The 16,442-nt window shown below is 42.3% G+C and overlaps 1 protein-coding gene across 2 annotated transcripts in view; it reads left to right on the forward strand.

Annotated features, from left to right (window-relative positions):
* Positions 1-16,442, forward strand: part of LOC140185779 (C-terminal-binding protein 2-like) — a 371,042-nt gene that overhangs the window by 55,765 nt on the left and 298,835 nt on the right. The window lies entirely within an intron of this gene.

The following is a 16,442-nucleotide window of genomic DNA, read 5'->3' on the forward strand; positions in this document are numbered from 1 at the left end:
GTGGAATAGTTTGCAAAGACTCGGCTTGTTAGATACAAATAATTAACCTTGGAATGGAACACTTCATACTCTGTTTAGGAAACCTCTAACCTGATGGCATGAACATCAATTACCTCTTCCTGTAATCTTTTCCCACTTTTTTCCCCCTTGCCCTTCCTTCTTTTATTTCCCACTCTGGCCTCTTACCTCTTCTGCTCACTAGTCTATCACCTCCTCCTGATGCCTCTGCTCCTCCCTTTTCTCCTATAGTCCACTCTCCTCTCTTTTCAGAGCTCTTCCTCTCCGGCCCTTTATCTTCCTACCCACCTGTCTTCGCCTATCACCTTCCAGCTATCCTCCTTCTCTCCACCCCTCCCCCCCACACCACCACCCACCTTTTTATTCTGGCATCCTCTCCCCCTTCCTTTCCAGTCCTGAAGAAAGGGTCTCAGACAGATACGTCAACTGTAAATTCATTTCCATAGATGCTGACTGGCCTGCTGAGTTCCTCCAACGTTTTGTCTTTGTTGCTTCCTAATGGAAGATTGCTGCTAAACCCTGATAGACTGCATGAGCATGGTATAGCAGAAAAAATAAGTTAACAAATCTTTGAATCTCTTATGCAGTGGGTTCAGATTGATTTTGGAGGGGGTGGGGAGAGAAAACCAATTGTTACCTTTTCCGCGGCTTCACTAAAATGAAATTATGGTGCGAAAATTACCTTGGCCATTTTATTTTCCCCTCTAATATCACCCATTCACCTTAATTCATCCTTCAGCAGTCTCTGCAGTGAAAGAATTGGATTCTGATGAAACGTAATGAGGTTCCTGCCTTTTTTTACACAGCTAGAAGCAATGTTCTAATTGACTCTGAGTCACAAAAGCAGCAATTTTATCAGGGAAGACCACAGAATGGATCATTGTGAAGCGTGATGTCGAATTTGAATTGATAATGCTGCTGAGACATTTATGTGCACACATCAAGTTGGCTGTGTTTGTCTTTCAGAGAGGTAGCGAGTCTTACCTCCTCCTCATTTCAGAAGTCTAACAGAATATGGAGAGAAAAAACAAAGTTGACATGTGCCAACAAAAGCTAAAGGTGCAGACCTTGTAGATTAAATAGTTCATTAGTAATGTTTTAAGAACAGCTTCTTCCCCTCCACAGTCAGATTTCTGAATGGCTAGTGAACACCTCTATTGCAATATTTAATTATTTTTGTAGTTTAAAGTTTTATATATATATTTACTGTAATTTACAGTTTATTATTATGTATTGTAATGTACTGTTGCTGCAAAGACGACAAATTTTACGACATATGCCGGTGATATTAAACCTGATTCTGAACATATGGCAGTGGTAACGAACATTACTCTCAACAAAGGATAGCAGTGGATAATTTTGAACAAAATTACCTTCCTTATATAGTGAGGGATCTTGGTACATAGGAGTTGGAAGTTTTCCGGTTCCAATGCCAGTGGCAACATGTACAGCTTGCAGTTAAAACACAGATCAGGTATAATGCTACCTTTACCCACCTGATTATGTGCTTTGCTACAAACCACAGGCTGAAACTCGTAATACTATGGTAGTAGCCAGTCCCTAGCTTTTATCAACAGATAGCTGATTAGTATTGGGTATTCTGCCTAATGAGAATTTTGCTGAGACTGTTGTTTGCGCGGTGTGACAGATATTTGGGCACTGATTGCTTGGTTTTGCTTTCCGTAAGTGCTGGCATTGAATCAAGACAGAGGGTCTAATCTTGTTCGTAGTTGGTTAAAATGTGGTGTGTGAGAAACAGAACCACTGACGGTGTTCCAAAGTGTGGCTTCTGGCCTTGTATAGGATAAACTGTAAGCTCGTGACACCTTCCGGTGCATCTCATTTAGGGCCCAACACTGGTGCTACAGCTGTGGGAATCTGCCAGTGGAGGAGGGCAGATGAGGAGAATGTTCTAATTGACTCTGAGCCATCACAAAGGCAGTATTTTTATCAGGGAAGACCATAGAATGGATGGTTGTGAAGGATGATGTCTAATTTGAATTGATAATGCTGCTGAGCTGTTTGTGTGCGCACACTGAGGTGCAGGCAGGCATATTCTCACTCTTCCCGACTTCAAGAGAATGCTTTCTTGGAAAGAAACTCGCCTTCCTTCCACCAGCTCAGGGCAGGCTGTTTTGAACCTTATTTATATCTGTATCACTTCAGTATTCCTTCTGGGTAGAATTATTAAAATAGGCCAACGTCGAGGTGGGCTGGGTATTAATATGACTTTCTTACTGAGAACGCTGATTGTTAAGGTTAGGCTTTGATTGCAGCAGTTGTTTACCCAGGTTGGGGTAATGGATGAGGTGGGTAGGGAGAGATAGATGGGCAGGAGCCTCAAGTAATATCCAGACAATGGTGGGACTATGGATGCATATCCATGCCCCTCCAAAGCCAATAAATGTAGTTCCTGTGTGTGATCTGCTGAGATCCAATTGTTTGTGTATCAGCAGTAGCAGCTCTCTGATACACTGTTAGTACATGACACGATAGTGTAGTGGTTAGTGCAGCGCTTTAGAGTGCCAGGGATCCATGTTCAACTTCCTCTGCTGCCTGTAAGGAGTTTGTGCGTTCTCCCGTGACTACATGGGTTTCCTGCGGGTGCTCCGGTTTCCTCCCACAGTCCAGAGACGTACAGGTTGATAGGTTAATTGGTCGTTGTAAATTGTCCCGTGCTTAGGCTCGGGTTAAATCAGGGGTTACAGGGCGGCATGGCTCGAAGCGCTGGAAGAGCATGTTCTGTGCTGTATTTCAACAAATAAATAAATTAATTAATTTTTTAAAAAAGTCTACATGTGCACATCTTCAGAATCAGGTTTATTATCACTGACGTGAAATTTGTTGTTTTGCGGTAGGAATACAATGCCATAACATAAAGCATTACTCTCAGTTAAAATAACAAAAAATATATTAAAAAAACAAATAAATAGGGCAAAAAAAAGGCAGTATTCATGGGTTCATGGACCATGAGGAAATCTGGCGGTGGAGGGGAAGAAACTGTGCGTCTTCAGGCTCCTGTACCTCCTTCCTGATGTTAGTAACGAGAAGAACACGTGTCCTGGATGGCGAGGGTTCCTCAAGGTGAATGCTGTGTTCCTGAGGCAGCACCTTTTGAAGATGTCCTCGGTGGTGGGGAGGCTAACGTCCATGATGAACCAGCTGTGACTGTAACCCTCTGCAGCTTTGTTTGATTTTGTGCATCAGCACCTCCATACCGGACAAGGATGCAACCAGTCAAAATGCTCTCCATTTTACCTGTGCAGAGATTTTCTAGAATCCTCGATGACATACGAAATCTCCTCAAACTCCTAATAAGATATAGATGTGACTGCATGAATATGTTTTGTCCAGGATGGATCCACTGAGATGTTGCCGCCCAGGAACGTAAAATTGCTCACTCTTTCCACTGCTGATCTCCTGATGAGGACTGGTGTCAGTTCTTCTGACTCCCTTGACCCAAAGTCCACAATCATTTCCTTGGTCTAACTGATGTTTAGTGCAAGGTGGTTGTTGCAACACCTCTCAACCAGCTGATCTATCTCACTCCTGTATGCCTCTTCATCATCAGCTGAGATTCCGCCAACAATAGTTGTGTCGTTGCTAGCCACATGTCATGAATGTAGAGAGAGTAGTGTAGCAGGCTAAGCAAGTATCCTTGAGGTGCATCTTTGTTAACTGCCAGTGAGGAGGAAATGTTATTTCTGATCTGGACTGACTGTGGTCTCCCAATGAGGAAGCCAAGGGTACAGTTGTCGATGGAGGTACATGTCAATGGAGTTTTGAAGTTTGTTGATGAGTACTGAGGGTGTGATGGTGTTGAACGCTGAGTTGTAATCAATAAACAGCGGCCTGACTTTGGTATTGCTATCGTTCAGGTCATCCAAGGTGAGTGGAGGGCCAGTGAGATTGCATCCACTGTAGACCAGTTGTGGCAGTAGGCAAATTGCAGTGGGTCGATGGAAGAGTTAATTCTAACCATGAGCAACCTCTCAAAGCACCTCATCACAGTAGGTGCAAGTGCCACCATGTGATCCTGCTCTTCTTGGGCACTGCGATGGTTGATGCCCCTTTTGAAGTAGGTGAGAACCTCCGACTGCAGTAGTGAGAGATCGAACATGTCCTTGAAGAGTCCTGCCAGTTTGTTGGCACAGGTTTTCAGTGCCCTGCCAGGTACAACATCGGGTCCCAACTCCTTGCATGCGTTCACCCTTTGAAAGATGGTCTGACATTGGCCACTGAGATGGATTTCACAGGGTATGCAGGGGTGCTGCAGGGATTCATACGGGTGTAGTTTTATTCTTCCTTTCAAAGCGTGTATAAAAAGCATTGAGCTCATTGGGGAGTGACACATCACAGCCATTTGTGATGTTATTTCACCCTATAGGAAGTAATGGCATGCAAACACTACCATGGCTGACATGCATCCAGTTGCGTAGATAACACTGGATAACAATCAGGGTTGACATTCTGGCTTATTTGTCATTTGCTTGCTGGAGCTCAGCAATGCTGAACTTAACAGCTTTTATCCAGCATTAAATTGATCAACTTTAGCCTAGTATCATATACAGTACTGGAAAGATAATAGATTCCGCCAACAATAGTTGTGTCGTTGCTAGCCACATGTCATGAATGTAGAGAGAGTAGTGTAGCAGGCTAAGCAAGTATCCTTGAGGTGACTGGAGATAGAACCTTTTAACTTCATTACTACCATACTTTATAATGTATCTTTTCAACTGTAAACTTGCTTGGAAGATGTATCTTGTGCGACACACACACACAAAATGCTCAAGGAACCCAGCAGGTCAGGCAGCATCTATGGTAGGGAGTAAACAGTCAACGGTTTAGGCCGAGACCATTCACCAGTACTGATGGAGTGTCCTGATGAAAGGTCTTGGCCTGAAATGTAGATTATTTCTTCCTCTCCATAGACCTGACCCACTGAGTTCCTCTAGCATTTTGTGTGAGGTGCTCTGGATTTCCAGCATCTGCAGAATCTCTTGTGTTTTAAGATCTATCTTGTGTTTGGGTGGAATAATGTTCAGTGCTCTACCTTATCCAAACTAACTCTGCGTCTGCTTCATTTGTATCTGAGTGGTCCTCAGTACAAGCCAAATAAAAATTAGCATTTTATGCATAGTCATGAGTTTTGTCATTATCATGCCTAGAAACAGCAGATCAGTTTTTGAGCTGTTGAAGGAGATAGCTTTGTTTGAATTGTTTGAATTGGCCTGTGGGGTGGAGGTTCTTTAGCAGCTGTGATGCTAAGCCTACAACACATTTCTCCACACACTGCTATTGTAGTTCTGAGAACACAGATACCTCCCTGCTTCAAATCAGTCCATGAGAAGTTATGGAGGTAGCAGAGTCATTTTCTTCCTCCATCTGTATTTTTGCAGAAGCCTCTCCAATATAATATTTTAAACTATCATTTTGTAAGGCCATTGTTGAACTGTGGCTTAACTACCTCAGAGTCAGGTTATGTTGTGAAAAATTTGTTTTGTGGCAGTACAGTGTGATACATAAAATACACTATATTTATAACTTCCAGTTCAACAGGGCACTACTGAGGCTTACAGATAGTTCAGATGGCAAGAAATATGGCTAAAGTCATTATTAATAACACCTTTCTGAAGTAAATTGTGGTCAACTATCACCACAATCAATGAAGAAACAAGCGGAGGCAAAGCTGATCGGAAGGATGGGTCATTGGGGAGCATCGCAAAGCCGAGGGGCAACATGTTCAAGACAGGGTCGCAGATGGAGTTTGTATCGCTGTTGCTGTTGGAGTGAACGATTTGGAGAGGAGTCGATGCGGAAAGGTTATGATGCCCTTCCACTTAACCCGGGTGTGAGGGGGATCGGCCCAAACGTCGAGCCGATTTGGTGAAATCAAGAATGGCTTCGGGCTATGTAGTCCAAACGTGTCCCTGCGCCAGGATCTGGGTCCTGGAGCTAGGCCTTACCTGGTGCTTGGGCAATTTAAACACCTGCCCAGATAGACTGGAAAGCCAGAGTGTTGGTACTGGAGGTGAGGGGCGGGCTGATTTCACTTACTCTCCCAAAATATTCATTCTTCTCACTGGTGGCAGTCGTCTTTGAGAGTTTCGAGGCATTTTTGCCTGCTAATATGATGAATTGAGATGGCTAATATGAGTGGCCTGGGGTCTCAGTTTGGCACTTAAATCCTTATATCCCTCTCTACTCTAGATAACATATTCATCTTGGTTTTAAGATCAATAATTGATATAGCATCATTTGGCATTTCTGGAAAAAAGTTCCAAATTTCCACTACACGTAGCCTGCGGAGATGTTTCGTAGCTTTTACAATTGAAAGGTCAGACTTGTAATGTTTTTCTACCTTCAAGTCTATATCCTGCCTGTTATATCTCTTTGAAGCGCAGCATGTGTTAAGTAGATATTTAATTTGTGTTTTCTCCTTGCTCTATTAGTGTTAAACTTTTGTTCAAGTTGCCCCTGTCAGAGCTGGTGGGCACCTGCCCACAAAACCCTGCTCTTCGTTTGAACAGCGCCCAGATGTGAACAGCTTTGGATAAGCCCTCACTGAATAGAAATCAGACCCAAAGTAAAGGTGAAATCTGCCCATAAATATGTTTGCCAGGCAGCTAACCCATGCCCCAGTTTACCAGCTGTCAAAACACTCGAATGGTTTAATGGTTCAATTTAGTATCAGAGAATGTATCTAGTATACTACCTGAAATTATAACTCTTTGCAGACATCCTCAAAACAGAAGAAAAATCCTAAAGAATGAGTGGCAGGTAAATATTAGAGTCCCAAAGCCCCCCACCCCTCTTATGCACATGCATCAGCAAAAGCAACAACTCCCTCCCCCAACTTGCCTCAGCAAAAATATCAGCCCCCACCACCACCCAATAGCAAAGCGCCCCCACAGATCATGATCTAAAGTCCATCTCACAGGCCCTCTCACTCACTAACAAGGGAGAGACTTGCCCCCTCCTGCCACAGCGAGAGGGGGGAATCAATAACCTGCTGTTTCCCAAATATTCAAAACTGTTTAAAAAATATCCTGAATCTAGAAAATCAGACTATAAACACTAGAAAGCAAAGACTTAAACCAATTAAATATAACATTTACTCAAATAAATAACTTCTGTCCTTCACCTTTCTAGCTATTCCCCTTTTGAAGATGAATGGGCTGGTTATTCTGGCAACAGTACACCTGGTGGTAGGGCACAAGTGAATTAGTGGGCAGGTTTCAGTCTAATTGCTGTGCAAGGTGTGGAACCGGGGTTCCCAAACTTTTTTGCTGCCATGGAGCAATATTATTAAGCAAGGGGTTCGTACACCCTGGGTTGAGAACAATTTTGCATTTATGTTCAAGATCTGAATTTCCGTTTAGAAGTAAGTAGACAGAACACTGGTGTTTCTGCAGACAATTCAGTATTGGCTGGTTTTTGACACTGATTAGTAAGGCAATATTGAACACTATGTTGAGAGTACTTGGTGCCTGTTCCTTAATGTTGATTTGTCCAGTTCTGGTTGTTCTGACAATCTCTAGGCTTCACTGCAGTTTTAAGGTGAAAATTACATTCGTTTATTGTCATTCCCACCGGGTTATAGTTTAAACAGTATACATGGTCCCGATTAATCAATAAACACAGTGGTGGGAGCAGAACAAGGGAATGGTGCAGTGGCAGCAGTGCAAAGGAAATGCTAAATTGACAATAACTAAATAACCGAGAGGGACAGGAGTAAGAGTCTGAGAACATTGTAGCACCACTGAGAGCAGTGGGGAAGGTACTGCTCTTGAGTCTGGTCATCTGGGATTTCAAGCTTCTATATCAGGATCAGGTTTAATATCACCGGCATATGTCATGAGATTTGTTAATAAAAATGTAGTGTTCATGGGTTCAGTGTCCATTCAGAATTCGAATGGCAGAGGGGAAGAAGCTGTTCCTGAATCGTTGAGTGTGTTTCAGGTTTCTGTACCTCCTCCCTGATGGTGGCAATGAGAATAGGGCATGTCCTGGGTGATGGGGGTCCTTGATGGACGCCACCTTTCTGACGTATTGCTCCTTGAAGGTGTTCTGGATACTACGGAGGCTAGTGCACATGATGGAACTAATGAATTTTACAACTCTCTGCAGCTTACTTCAATCCTGTGCAGTAGCACCCAGGAAGTAGAAGGGATGGCCAGGATGGTAGGTAACCTTGGTGATACTACTGTATTAGCCACTGTACCATGAAGATGGCCTGGATGGAAGGAAGTGACCACTGTGTTTTCAAGTCACGGTTGAACTTGCTTTATGGCATCATTATTATTCCAGTTAAAACTGAAGGCAGGCAGCATCCCTCCATCCATCAGCGTTTTAATAGCTTCTCACACCACTCTTGCCGAGTCTAAGTCTTAACTCTAAGATGCTACTCTTTTAGTGTGCTGAGCTTGGCCTTTTCTGATAGATTTTACAAGTAGTAAATATAAAATGACAATATCACCAGAATTAATTTTTATAGTTTTTTTTTACTTATTCATTTAATGCCATTATAACAGGGAGTAAGGAAATTAAAATCCTTCAAGGTTGATCTGTAAGGATTTTGTGTGGAATATATTCATTGACGTGACTTAAAATGAATATTGGTATTGCTTGATAGAGTCCAATCCCATCATTCTTGTGGTCACACACACTTGCATTATATTTTTATCTTCAGAGTTGTTATTTCCATAGAATTTTTCACAAGTTAATCTGGCATTGTTATTAAAGAATTCAGCCGACTGATTTTATCATTCCAGAATTTCTGTTTTGCAGTGATAATACTATTGATATATCAGCATTTTCAAAATCTTCATAAATCAAAATCACACATTCTTTTAGCTGTCACTGTCATATTCATTTCTCACACCTCATTTTGTCACTTTTATTTTGTCTTAAATATCTGTTTCCTTTTGCTTTGCATTTATTGCCTCTGAATGATAATTTTTTAACTCCTCTAGAATCCTACATCTATTTGCCGTGCAGAGCTGTTAAACCAAAAAAGCCAAGCCCAAAAGGACATTTTTTATGTATACAGTGCTTTTGCACAGTACTGTTATTGAAGAAAATGAAGTTTAAATACGTTTACGATGATTGTCAAGGTCAGAATAGGTCCTTCAAACTGAGGGAAGAGATGCAGAATATCTAGGTGAAGTTCTTGTGTGGCATAGTTTTGCTCAAGTGTTAAGTAAATATGACCATTTGTACAGGAAATGCAATTTTTAGGGTGTTGATTTACATACCAAATAATTTTGTCAATACAAGATAGAGTTGCTAATGTTGACGAGTACCTCCATAGACCTTGCTTTGTCACACTTTGCAACAGCCGTTTCACACTATTCCCTATCCTGACCTAGCTGGAGTGATATCGCCTCCGAGTCCTCCCAGGGGAATGCATTTCTGACCTTGAGGTTACTCATTTGCTGACTGTGTAGAATTTGCACGCTCTCCCTGTGACTTTTCCGTAGATGCTGCCTGGCCTATTCTTCCAGCATCTGCAGATTTTCTCTTGACTCTGTTTCCTTCTTTTGTTTCAAAGACATTCTGGGTTGATGAAGCCACACTCAGGCTGGAGGAACAACACCTTATATTCCGTCTGGGTAGCCTCCAACCTGATGGCATGAACATTGACTTCTCAAACTTCCGCTAATTCCCCACCTCCCCCTGGTACCCCATCATTATTTATTTATTTATTTGTTTATTTATATGCACACATTCTTTTTCTCTCTCTCCTTTTTCTCCCTCTGTCCCCCTCATTATACCCCTTGCCCATCCTCTGGGCTTCCCCCTCCCCCTTTTCTTTCTCCCTAGGCCTCCTGTTCCATGATCCTCTCATATCCCTTTTGCCAATCACCTGTCCAGATCTCTCCCCTTCCCCCTCCCACTTTCAAATCTCTTACTGGCTCTTCCTTCAGTTAGTCCTGACAAAGGGTCTCGGCCCGAAACGTTGACTGTACCTCTTCCTAGAGATGCTGCCTGGCCTGCTGGCTTGAAATTCCAGCATCTGCAGATTTCCTTGTATTTGCGTTCTGGGTTGATTGGTGGGTTAATTGGACCATGGGTGTCCAGATAGTGCCGTCTCATTGAGTTGATGTCCCTGTCTCCATGTTGTGTTCCTTGATTAAATTGTTAAATATATATTGTTAAAAGAGCATTCCAGATATTTAATACAAGCGGTGTGTGGGTGAATAAGCAAGCTCAGACAGTGAGAATAAGTTTTCTGACTGTGAACCATTTCAAGAGGGCAAGGCTTGCCCTTACCAGAAGCCACATGTTCTTCTGAGCAGGTGTTGTTGCGTCCCTGACTAATTGTTGGGGAACAGCTGGTGAATTCCTCCAACTCTCCCTCGCCCAGAGGTATGGAGACTTCATTTAACAATCCAGCTAGTGATTGGATAAAATTACTTAATTTAGTGCAGACCTGAGAAAGCAAACCTTGGGGTTTCTAATCTGTTATTCACAATGCACCAAACTGAAATTGGTAGGCAATTAGGCATCAACTTATGCAGTGGAGTTCGACAAAACAATTGCACATATCCAGTCATAAGGTCTGAAAGTTCACCTTAAGGTCTTTTAGGGACTTGTATATAAGTACTGTACATATGAAATAGGAGCAGGTTTGGGCCCTGTGACCTTTAATATGATCTGCCATTCAATGGGCTTGTGATGGATCTGATCTTTACATGAATTCCACTTTCCTGTATCCCTCAGCTTCCTGAATTTCCAAAAATCTGTCCATCTTAGTCCTGAATATGACTTGATCATTCTCAACTTTCTGGGTCAGAGAAAATAACACACTACAGCGCCATTTGTTCAACCTACTGTTCAATTAACATAACTCTTCCCTCCTCCACAGAAAATAACCACCCATTTTTCTTTCATCCATATGCATATCTAAGAGCTTCTTAAAAGTCACTAATATATCAATCTCTACCTCCACCCCAGGCAGTGCATTCCACGCACTTATCACTCTCTATTTAAAAAAAAAGCTACTTTTGACATCTTCAGTAAATGTTCCTCCATTCACCTTAAAAGGATTTTCCTCTGGTATTAGCCATTACCACCTTGGGGGAAAAAAGCACTGGCTGATCACTTTATTCCTCTTGGAATTTTATACACCTCGATCAAGTGGCCTCTCATCCTCATCCACTCCAAAGAAAAAACCATAGCTCACTCAACCTTTCCTCATAAGATATTTTTTGCTAATCCAGGCAGCATCCTGATAAAACTCCTCTGCACTCTCTCTAAAACTTCCACATCCTTCTTATAATGCAATTACCACAACTGAACACAATACTCCAAGTGTGTTCTAACTGGAGTTTTATAGAGCTGCAACATCACTTCATGGCTCTTGAACTCATTCCCCCAACTGCCAGTCAACGTATACGGCAGCTTTGAAGGCTCAATGGACTTGGACCCCAAGATCCCTCTGTTCCTCTACACTGCTAAGAATCCTCTCATTTATCATATATTCTGCCTCAGGTTCAAGCTTGAATAGGTTAGGACTTTATTCCTTGGAATGTAGAAGGTTTAGAGGAGATTTGATAGTATACAAAATTATGAGGAGTATAGATAGGGTAAGTGCAAGCAGGCTTTTTCTGCTGAGGTTGGCTGGGACAAAACAGGAAGTCATGGGTTAAGGGTGAAAGGTGAAAAATTTAAGGGGAATATAAAGGGGAATATAAGGGATCTTATTCACTCAGAGTGTTGAATGAGCTGCTAGCGAACGTGGTGCGTGCGAGCTCGATTTCAATGTTTATGAGAAGTTTGGATAGGTACATGGATATTAGGGGTATGGAGGGCTGTGGGCCTGGTGCAGGTTAATGGGATTAGGCAGTTTAAATGACTCAGTACAGTACAAACAGGATGGGCCGATTGGCCTGTTTCTGTACTGTACTTCTCTATGACTCTAATTTTAGATTCCCCAGAGCAGGAAATATATTAGGATCTGCTCTGTAAAGCCACATTAGAATGTTACATGTTTCAACGGGCCACCTCTTGTTCCTCTGTACTCCAGTGAGAATAGGCCTAGCTTGATCAACTTTTCCTCAAGATCAAGTGCAAGTTTATATCAGCCATACATATGTATACAGCTAAACGAAACATTGTTCCTCTCGGGCCAAGGTGCAAAACACAGTCTTTAAAGTTACAATCCAGCACACACATTCACAAAATAAAATTAGAAAAATTTGATACCTACATCCCAGAAATCAACTTAGTGAATCTTCCCTGACCTGCCTTCAACTAGCATTCCTTAGATAAGATAACCCAAACTCTATGTTCCTGATGTAGTCTTCCATCATTTATCATCATCATCATTTATCTGTGGTCTTGGGGTGCAATTTCTCCTTATGATCTGTCTTTTTTTGTTAATTTGTATGAAAAAATATCAAACATCCTTGTTTGAGAGTTATTTTTATTAACAAATTCAATATTTTAGGGCCAGCTTGTTAGAGAACATGTTACCTGATTTGAAAGGTTTTTTTTTGTCCACTGGCATGCATCCAAGCAGTAATCTGGTGAATGGGTTTTGCATGTTCTTGCACGTACCCATAGAATAAGCAGTGAGCTGCTCTGCAACAAAGGAGTAGGATGGTGGAGGATCTGAATTGGTGTTTTGCATATTATAGGATCAGAAATGATGGAATAATGCACATAAGATGTAGGTCATTGTGTTTCGGGTGACTTTTTGAAAAAGCTTTTTTACACTTTTTCCACAGCTCTTCTAAGTTTTCCTCATTCTGTTCGCAGCATGCATCCATTTCTCTTTTGACTACAACCTAGCTATCTTAATGGATCCATGAAAGAATGGAGAATTGATTTTCAAAATTGATTTTCAAAAATGACTGAAAAAGATGGAACCAATTGTTGAAATGTTGCTGTATTTTTTGTGATGTGTAATATAAAAGAGCTAGTGTGTAAAATTACTTTTCTCAGAGTGCCACCGTTTAATAAACACTTGCTCTACAGCCTTTACAATTTTGATTTTTTTGACAAGTACCACAAAGAAACCTTTCGAAAGTGTCTAAGCAGTTTTGCTATTGCAACATTGCAACATCTTATATCTTTTAATATCTCTGCCTCAATCATTAATTCTGCCAATGCTGTACTGAGCTTCACAACTTCACATCTTAAAAAAAAACTCCCATTTGCAGCCCTTTAGCATTTAACCTTCATTCTGGTTTTGCTCACAAGAAGTATTTTGCTGTGTTCCAAACCGTAATTTGAATTGCCTTTATCAAATTTTCATTTATCTTCAATGGCTGCCTGTACTCGTGAGAAGGCATAGATGCTGTCAAATCCACAGTCATACCTCTTACTACAGTCAAAGTACGTAACATAATTTTAAACATGAATATATTGCTTGGGTGACACTTCAATGTATCAACAAGCTCCAGAGTGAGTTGGACTGTGAGCACCTATTGGGGTGAATGGAGTCATCGTGACCTTATGTTCTATGGAGAAAGCAGTCCAAACATGAGGGTGTGACCAAATGTCTTTGTACAGAATGTTGCTTATCTCTGAGGTGACCGCTTTGAAAAACCTGAGCCATTGATGACCAGAGCGATTGTAGCAGAAAGGACACATCTGAGAGGAGATTTGATAGAGGTATACAAAATTATGAGGGGCATAGATAGGGTAAATGCGCTAGGCTTTTTCCACTGAGGTTGGGTGGGACTACAACCAGAGGTCCTGGGTTAACAGGGAAGGGTGAAAAATTTATTGAGAACATGAGGGCAAACTTGTTCACTCAGAGGGCAGTGAGTGTGTGGGATGAACTGCCAGCCCAGTTAGAGCATGCAAGCTTAATTTCAATGTCTAAGTGAAGTTTGGATAGGTATGTGGATGGTAGAGCTATGGAGTAAATCATTGGGAGTAAGCAGTTTAACTGGCTTTGGCATGGACTAGATGGGCTGAAGGGCCTGTTTCTATGCTGTACTCTTATGACTCTATAAAATTTAAGCTTTTCTATCTTTGGAAATTATATTTTAGCCTTAATTAACATCTTTAATTCAGACAATAAATGCAGTAGCTAATACAATATATAGCTAATGTAAAGGCATCCTGCAGAATAAAGTTGTACAGATACAGAGAAAGTGCAGTGCAAGTAGAAAATAAGATGCAATCTCACAATGAGATATATCGTGTGGTCAGCAGTCCATCTCATCATACTAGGAACTGTTCAATAGTCTTAGAACAGTAGTGTCCTTGAGCCTGGTGGTACATGCTTTCAGACATTTGTATCTCCTACCCAATGTGATGGGGGAGAAGAATGTCTGCCATGGTTGAGGACGTTGATTATGCTGGCTGCTTTACTGAGGCAGTGAGAAGTGTAAACAGTGTCCATGGAGGAGAGGCTGGTTTTAGTGATGCGCTGAGCTATATCCATGACTCCCTGTAGTTTCTTGCAGTCACGAGCAGAACAGTTGCCATAGCAAGCCATGATGTACCTAGGTAGGAAACTGTCTGCTGTTCGTTGGCGAGGATCAGAAGGGACCTCAGCCTCCTGAGGAAGTAGAGTTGCTGGTGAGCTTTCTTGACTGTGGCATCACTGTGGTTGGATGAGGACATGGCAGTGTTCACTCTTACGTGCTTGATGCTTGCATCCTCCTGACATCAGCACCTTTGACACAGAGGACCACGTGCACCAATCCCCTTCCTGAAGTCAATGACCACCTCTTTTGTTTTGCTTACATTGAGTGAAAGGTTGTTATCAAGTCACCATATCACTCGGCTCTCTATCAACTTCCTGTACGCTGACTCATCAGTATTTGAGATGTGGCCCATTATGGTGATATTATCTGAAAATGTGGATGGAACTAGAGCGAAGCCTGGCCACAGAGTCGTGAATGTGCACGGAGTAGGGGATTGAGGATTCAGTCTTGTGGGGCAGTAGATTTGAGGTTAACCATGGCAGGGGTTGCTGCCTATCCTTACTAATTGCAGACTGCTGGTCAGGAAGTCAAGGATAAAATTGCAAATGGAGGCAGGGAGTCACAGGTCTAGGAGCTTGGAGATGGGTTTGCTTTGAATTATAGGACTGAAGGTGGAGCTATAGTCAATAAACAAAAGTTATTATAGGTCCCTTTACTGTCGTGATGTTCCTGAGATAAGCGTAAGTCAGGGAGATGCCATCTGCCATTGACCTGTTTTAATGCAAATTGCAGTGGGTCAAGGTGATCTGGAAGACTGGAGTTAATGAATGCCATAACCTGCTCTTGAGGCACTTCCTTTTGGTGGATGTCAGAGCAATCAGCAGTAGTCAATGTTTTTCTTAGGTTCATTCATTGTGTACTGAGTCATATGACATGGGCGAACATGGTCTTTCTATGACCATGATTTTTCTGCAGGTGGTTTGCCATTACCTTCTCCTGGGCAGTGTCTTTACAAGATGAGTGACCTCAGCCATTATCACTACTCTTCAGAGATTGTCTGCCTGGTGTTAATGGTCACATAACCAGGATTTGTGATATACAACCAGCTGCTCATATGATCATTATGGTCTTTCCATGACCAGGCTTGTTCTCTGCAAATCTGCTCCCATAGCAGATCTGGGGGCTAAACAGGTGCTACACCTTATGCAGGGGTGACCTACAGGCTAACAGAGGGAAGGAACGCCTTACACCTCCTTTGCTAGGTGCTACTCTGCCACCCATTTTCTTCGGTACAGAGATGATAATGGTTTCTTAAATTGAAACCTCAGATTGAAGCAGGAGGAGTTTAAAAATATGTGCAAGTATTTGCACCAGCTGATCTGCACTGGGTCTAAAGACACAGCCAGGGATATCTCCCCCCCCCCCCCCCCGCAGGCCAGATGCTTTCAGTGGGTTCACTCTGCAGAAGACTGTTCTTACATCTGTAATGGTGACTAGATTCAGCTGCATTAGAGGCTGTCAGGACAAATGGTGACATTCCAGTCCCCTCTGGTGAACATGCATAAAATGCCTTAAGATAATCAGGAGGGAATGCATTCACACCCCCTCCCCCCATGTTGCCTGACTGAGCTTGTTTTGCAGTCATTTGTAGCGTGTAGGCCCTGCCACCACTGGAGCTGGTCTGGGACTTGACTTTGGACTGGTATTGCCTCTTGGCATCTCTGGTAGTTTTATGGAGCTCGTACTTTGATTTTTTGTAAAGCTTATGGTCAGTATCATGTGATTTGAACACTGTAGTCCTAGACCTCAGTAGGGAATGTATCGTCCAGCCTGGGAACACCCATATTGACATCTTTGGTATGGAGTTCACAACGCACTTGCTGATGAAGTCCATTATGGTGGTGACATACTCATCTAGGCTGGCTGTTGAGTCTTTGAACCTGGACCAGTCTACCGACTCAAGAAGCTCATCTATATCCTCAGACCAGCACTGAATGACTTTCTGTACTGGATCCTTGTGTTTCAGCTTATGTT

This window comes from Mobula birostris, chromosome 21 (genome assembly GCF_030028105.1).
Source record: "Mobula birostris isolate sMobBir1 chromosome 21, sMobBir1.hap1, whole genome shotgun sequence".
In the NCBI taxonomy this organism is placed as follows: Eukaryota; Metazoa; Chordata; class Chondrichthyes; order Myliobatiformes; family Myliobatidae; genus Mobula; species Mobula birostris.